Source organism: Cyprinus carpio, chromosome B19 (assembly GCF_018340385.1).
Source record: "Cyprinus carpio isolate SPL01 chromosome B19, ASM1834038v1, whole genome shotgun sequence".
Classification (NCBI taxonomy): Eukaryota; Metazoa; Chordata; class Actinopteri; order Cypriniformes; family Cyprinidae; genus Cyprinus; species Cyprinus carpio.
Genome location: NC_056615.1, coordinates 23555649 through 23561349, shown reverse-complemented (window position 1 = coordinate 23561349; position 5701 = coordinate 23555649). Strand labels below are relative to the sequence as shown.

Below are 5701 nucleotides of genomic sequence, written 5' to 3'. Positions count from 1 at the left end.
ATTCATTCAGGCCCCGCCTCCCCGCTCAGCCCCGCCTCCCCACACCGCGCAAACTTCCAGGAGCTCAACGAGAGGTGAGACGACTCACTAGACCACACTCATCCAAACAGACAGCAGCAGATTTCACATGCGTTATCAATTAAAAACAGTTCAGTCTAATTAAAATGGACTTATTTACGGAATAGTGGAATCCAGTCACAGAAATGGTATTTATTAGCGCAGAATATCAAGGGATTTGGAATATTTTGGAGAAATAAATCAAAAGTAAATTAGTGAATAAATGAATTTATTTAATTACTGCCATTTTAGATGATAAATTAGTTTTAAATCATAAATTATAAAATGCAGAACAATTAAAAAATACAACAAAGAGTTTGTGGAAAAATAAGAGATTTCATAGGTTTGTGTTTTTGTTAAAATTTTAATAAATTAATACATTTTAAAAGTTTTTTGTTTTTTATTTATATTTTTAATTTGATTACAATTTTATTAATCAATTAAAATTTAATCCATAATAATTCAAAAGGAATGTACGTTATTTAGTTAAAAATAAAACTTATTTCACACGGCTTTTCATGTTAAAATTGTTATAAATTAATAAATATTTAACGTTTTATGAATTCAGTCGTTTAGACAAGGTTTCCTGATTTGACTTTGATTAGCATTTAATTAATCAATTAAAATGGAATCCAGAAAAATTAAAATGGAATATACATCATTTAGGAAAAAAATAAAACATATTTCACAGGGCTGTTTTATTGAAAAAGTTGTAATAAATTGTTGCGGTTTTATGAATTCTTTCGTTTAGACATGGTTTTTAATTTAATTTTAATAAATTAAAATGGAATCCAGAAAAATGTCAATGGAAAACATAGATTTTAATAAATTAATTAATGGTTATGAATACAGTTGTTTTTATTTTTTATTTTATATTGATTACAATTTAATTAATAAATTAAAAGTTTACAGTTTAATTAAGCAATTAAAACATAATCTGGAAAAATCAAAACATAAAACACAAATTTAGGAAAAAAGTATTTAGGATAAAACAAAACAGATTTCATATGGATGTGTTGTGCATGAAAGTGCTTCAGGTCATTGACGTGAACACTGAGTCGTGTAGAAACACAGACTGAATGAAGTATTACGGGATTTTCTCCATGTTCTGCTGGTGTTTTTGCTCCAGAGCTCGTGTGATGCATAAATGTCTCCCGGTGATGTAAGTCCTCATGCTGTCAGATGCTAAACAGCACTTCAGCTGCCTCTAATAACAGTCTATTGATGAGATCATTTGATCAATATTAGTAGTTCAGTGTCTCAGCTCACTTGTGTTCTGCTGTGATTTTAATCATCACTAACTAAACAAACCTGATCACCTGCATCACACACATGCACCGATATGTGACTCATTCAGCTGACACTAGTACAGTTTTTCATATTTTGATGTAATTAATGTTTTTAATGTTTAGTGGTCCACCGTATATAACGGCCGATATTTGGCTTTTTTTTTTTTAAATATCGGCATCAGCCGATAAGTGTTTTTCCCTGTTTGGCGACGACAGATAGAACTGTTTAAACAAAGGAATTTAAAATGTATGCAAAAAAGTATTGTTAACAATTGCTTTTATATATTATTAGTTATAGAAAAGAAAGGCAAACATTATAATACTTACTTGTTTGCCATCAGCATTCAGCAAATATGCATTTACATCATTTAAAGAATATCTTTGAATGACTAATGAACATTTGATTTCACAAACCTTGCAAACTTAGTTAAATCCAGTTGTGTGCATTTGTATCGACAAACTTTAAACTCGTGATTATGCTGTGCTTTATGCATTTGCCCACTGTCATATTCATTTCCACTGTGTGCTGTATGTAAAATGAGTGTTACCTTGGCTTTATTTGAAAAAATATGACTCCCAATGCACACAAACTTTCCAGAACACTGAGTGCTCTGTTGGTTACAGTGTTTACTTCCTTTTTAATTATATTTTTATTAAATATTCATTTTTGAGAAATAGTTTGACATCTGAAGTATAAGTATGTTTATTTTACACTTTTATTTTTTAATCAATTTTAAAACGATTTCAAATTTCTTAAATATTAATTAAATTAAGCACAATTTTATAGGCTTTATATCGGTCATCAGCCGATTTCCAAGATATCGGCATCGGTTGTCAAAAAAAACAATATCGGTCGATGACTAGTTTATATATATGTTTTAATTTAAATATTTTCAATTTTATTTTTATATTTTCTGTTTTAATTTTAGTTAAATATTTTTTATTTATTTTTTATGTGTAGTCTTTATTGTTTTTTAATTTTAGTTTTAGTTTATAATTAATTTCATTGATTAATTTGTTTTATTTTTATTTTCTGTTTTTTTATTTTATTTGATAAGGTTTTGTAATGTCTATTTAGTTTTTATTACTTTTCATTTCAATTTTAGTTTATTTTCATTTTAGATTTATTTTTCCATTTTCAGATTAATATTAGTAAAAGTTTTAGTCTTTTTTAATATATATTTTTAATGTTTTAGTTTTTCGTTTTCATTTTAGTTTAGTTATTGTCATCTTTAGTCATTTTAATACTTCAACTTAAACTAAATGAAAATTAGCTTCAGTATTTGCTAGTGCTGTCAAACGATTAATCGCATCCAAAATTAAAGTTTTTGTTGACATAATATGTGTGTGTACTGTGTATATTTATTATGTATATACAAATATGCACACATACAGTATATATTTTTGAAAATATTTACATTTACATATTTATATTCATATAATTTATATTATATATAAATATTTTTCATATATAAAATAACATATTTTTCTTAAATATACAGGTGCATCTCAATAAATTAGAATGTCGTGGAAAAGTTTATTTCAGTAATTCAACTCAAATTGTGAAACTTGTGTATTAAATAAATTCAATGAACAGAGGCTGAAGTAGTTTAAGTCTTTGGTTCCTTCAATTGTGATGAGTTTTGGCTCACATTAACAAAAACCCCACCAATTCATCTCAAAAAATTAGAAAATGGTGACATGCCAATCAGCTAATCAACTCAAAACACCTGCAGAGGTTTCCTGAGTCTTCAAAACAGTCTCTCAGTTTGGTTCACTAGGCCACACAATCATGGGGAAGACTGCTGATCTGACAGCTGTCCATAAGACAATCATTGACACCCTTCACAAGGAGGGTAAGCCACAAACATTCATTGCACAAGAAGCTGGCTGTTCACAGAGTGCTGTATCCAAGCATGTTAACAGAAAGTTGAGTGGAAGGAAAAAAAGTGTGGAAGAAAAGTAGATGCACAACCAACCGAGAGAACGCAGCCTTATGAGGGATTGTCAAGCAAAAGCGATTCAAGAATTTGACGGTGAACTTCACAATGAAGGGGGACTGAGGCTGGGGTCAAGGCATCAAGAGCACCACACACAGACGTGTCAAGGTATCTGGCTACAGTGTCGTATTCCTCTTGTTGGCTTAAGCCACTCCTGAGGCGTCTTACCTGGGTCTTACCTAAGGAGAAGAAGAAACTGGACTGTTGCCCAGTTGCTCCCCCAAGTCCTCTTTTCAGATGAGAGCAAGGTTGGTTTTGTATTTCATTAGAAAACCAAGGTCCTAGAGTCTGGAGGAGGGGTGGAGAAGCACTCATAGCCCAAGCTGCTTGAAGTCCAGTGTTAAGTTTCCACAGTCTGTGATGATTTGGGGTGCTGCAATGTCATCTGCTGGTGTTGGTCCATTGTATTTTTTTTAGGAAACCAAAGTCACTGCACGAACAACGTTTACCACAGAAATCCTTTGGAGCACTTCATGCTTTCCTTTCTGCTGACCAGCTTTTTGAAGATGCTGATAAGGTTCATTTTCCAGCAGGATTTGGCACCTGCCCACACTGCCAAAAGCACCAAAAGTTGGTTAAAATTGACCATGCTGTTGGTGTGCTTGACTGGCCCAGCAAATTCACCAGACCTTAAACCCCAGAGAGAATCTATGAGGTATTGTCAAGAGGAAAATCAGAAACAAGAGAAACAAAAAATGCAGATGAGCTGAAGGCCACTGTCTCAAAGAAACCTGGGCTTCCACACCACAATCAGCGAGTGCCACAAACTGATCACCCCTCCATGCCAACCATGCGAACTGAGGCAGTAATTAAAGCAAAAGGAGCCCCTGCCAAGTATTGAGTACATGTACAGCAAATGAACATTCTTTCCAGAAGGCCAACAATTCACTAAAAATGTTTTTTTTTTTTTTATTGGTCTTATGAAATATTCTAATTTGTTGAGATTGGTGGGAAATTGGTGGGCTTTTGTTAAATGTGAGCCAAAAATTAGTCACACATTTAAAAGAACCAAAGACTTAAACTACTTACACGTTCAGTCTTGTGTGCACTGACGTTTTTATTTAGTACACAAGTTTCACAATTTGAGTTGAATTACTGAAATAAATGAACTTTTCCACGACATTCTAATTTATTGAGAAGCACCTGTATACATGCATGTGTGTGTATTTATATATTCAAAATAAATATACACCGTTATGTCAACAAAAACTTCTATTTTGGATGCGATTAATCGTAATTAATCGTTTGACAGCACTAATATTTACTGAAAGTATAAAGTATAACTGAAAGTTTTTTATATATACTTTTTATTTTATTTCAGTTTACATTTATTTTATTTCAAGTTACATAAATGTTTTATGTCAAACTTTCCTTAATGTTTTTTTTTTCCTTTAAGCTGTTTAAATCTCAAACATCCTCCACAGTTCAGCCATGAATATTTATCAGACTGAATCAGTCACTCATTCACATGTGTGTTTGCTCACGAGCTGCTCTCATGATGGACTGACCGACTGATGAAGATGAAGATGAAGATGATGATGGTCACATCATGTGTATTGCATGGCTGCTGTTTGTGGTTTCTCTGCAGAGAGGAGGATGAGGAGGAAACTCCTGTCACTGAGTCGGCTTCAGATGATGATGATGATGATGATGATGATGATGGGGGGGGGATGAACCCTTCTCCTTCTCAGTTTTGTGTGTTGTTTTGTTTTTGAGAGCAGGATGTTTCCACGTGTGCTGGTTCTTGAGTCACAGTCACAGACGTCTTGTGCTCCGTCAGATTCACAGTTTGACCTCTGACCTCTGCTGAGGAAGACCTAGATGATTTTTTTATAATAAATGTGTCACTCACTGCTGAACACCAAACACTAATCGCTGTTGTCAAGAGAAATCCTTCTTTAGGAGTCCTAAACGACTAATTACATAATACATCTCTGATATATGCTTAGCATTCACAATTCATGTCTTTTAAATTATATATCACCTCATATAACCAAAACTATATCTGCTCGTATTCACTTTCTCTAACTTTGTGTTTTTAGTTAGTTTGTGCTAACAAGCTGATTTCTATTCTATTATGGACATATATTTATTCACATACATATGTTATTATATATGATTATGTAATGTATTCTTTACATTTTACATCTATATTATTATGTATCATTTTGTGTTAACAGTACTATTAATAGTTCACATAAATGTATTTACATATACTTATTTCAATTATTTTATATATTTTTATTTATATATATTATTTTATTTGTTACTTTCACACTTCTTTATTATAATTATATAATACACTTCATTATATAATCTATATAATCTAAATTATATTACATTATTATTAAATAT

General features: G+C 31.7%; 1 long non-coding RNA gene across 1 annotated transcript; it reads left to right on the top strand.

The window, feature by feature from the left end:
- The first annotated feature begins 6 nt into the window (after positions 1-6).
- Positions 7-5043, top strand: LOC122140665. The gene is made up of 3 exons (XR_006157260.1): positions 7-74; positions 1187-1219; positions 4935-5043. It is a non-coding gene; the product is annotated as an uncharacterized LOC122140665 (long non-coding RNA).
- Positions 5044-5701: the final 658 nt, after the last annotated feature.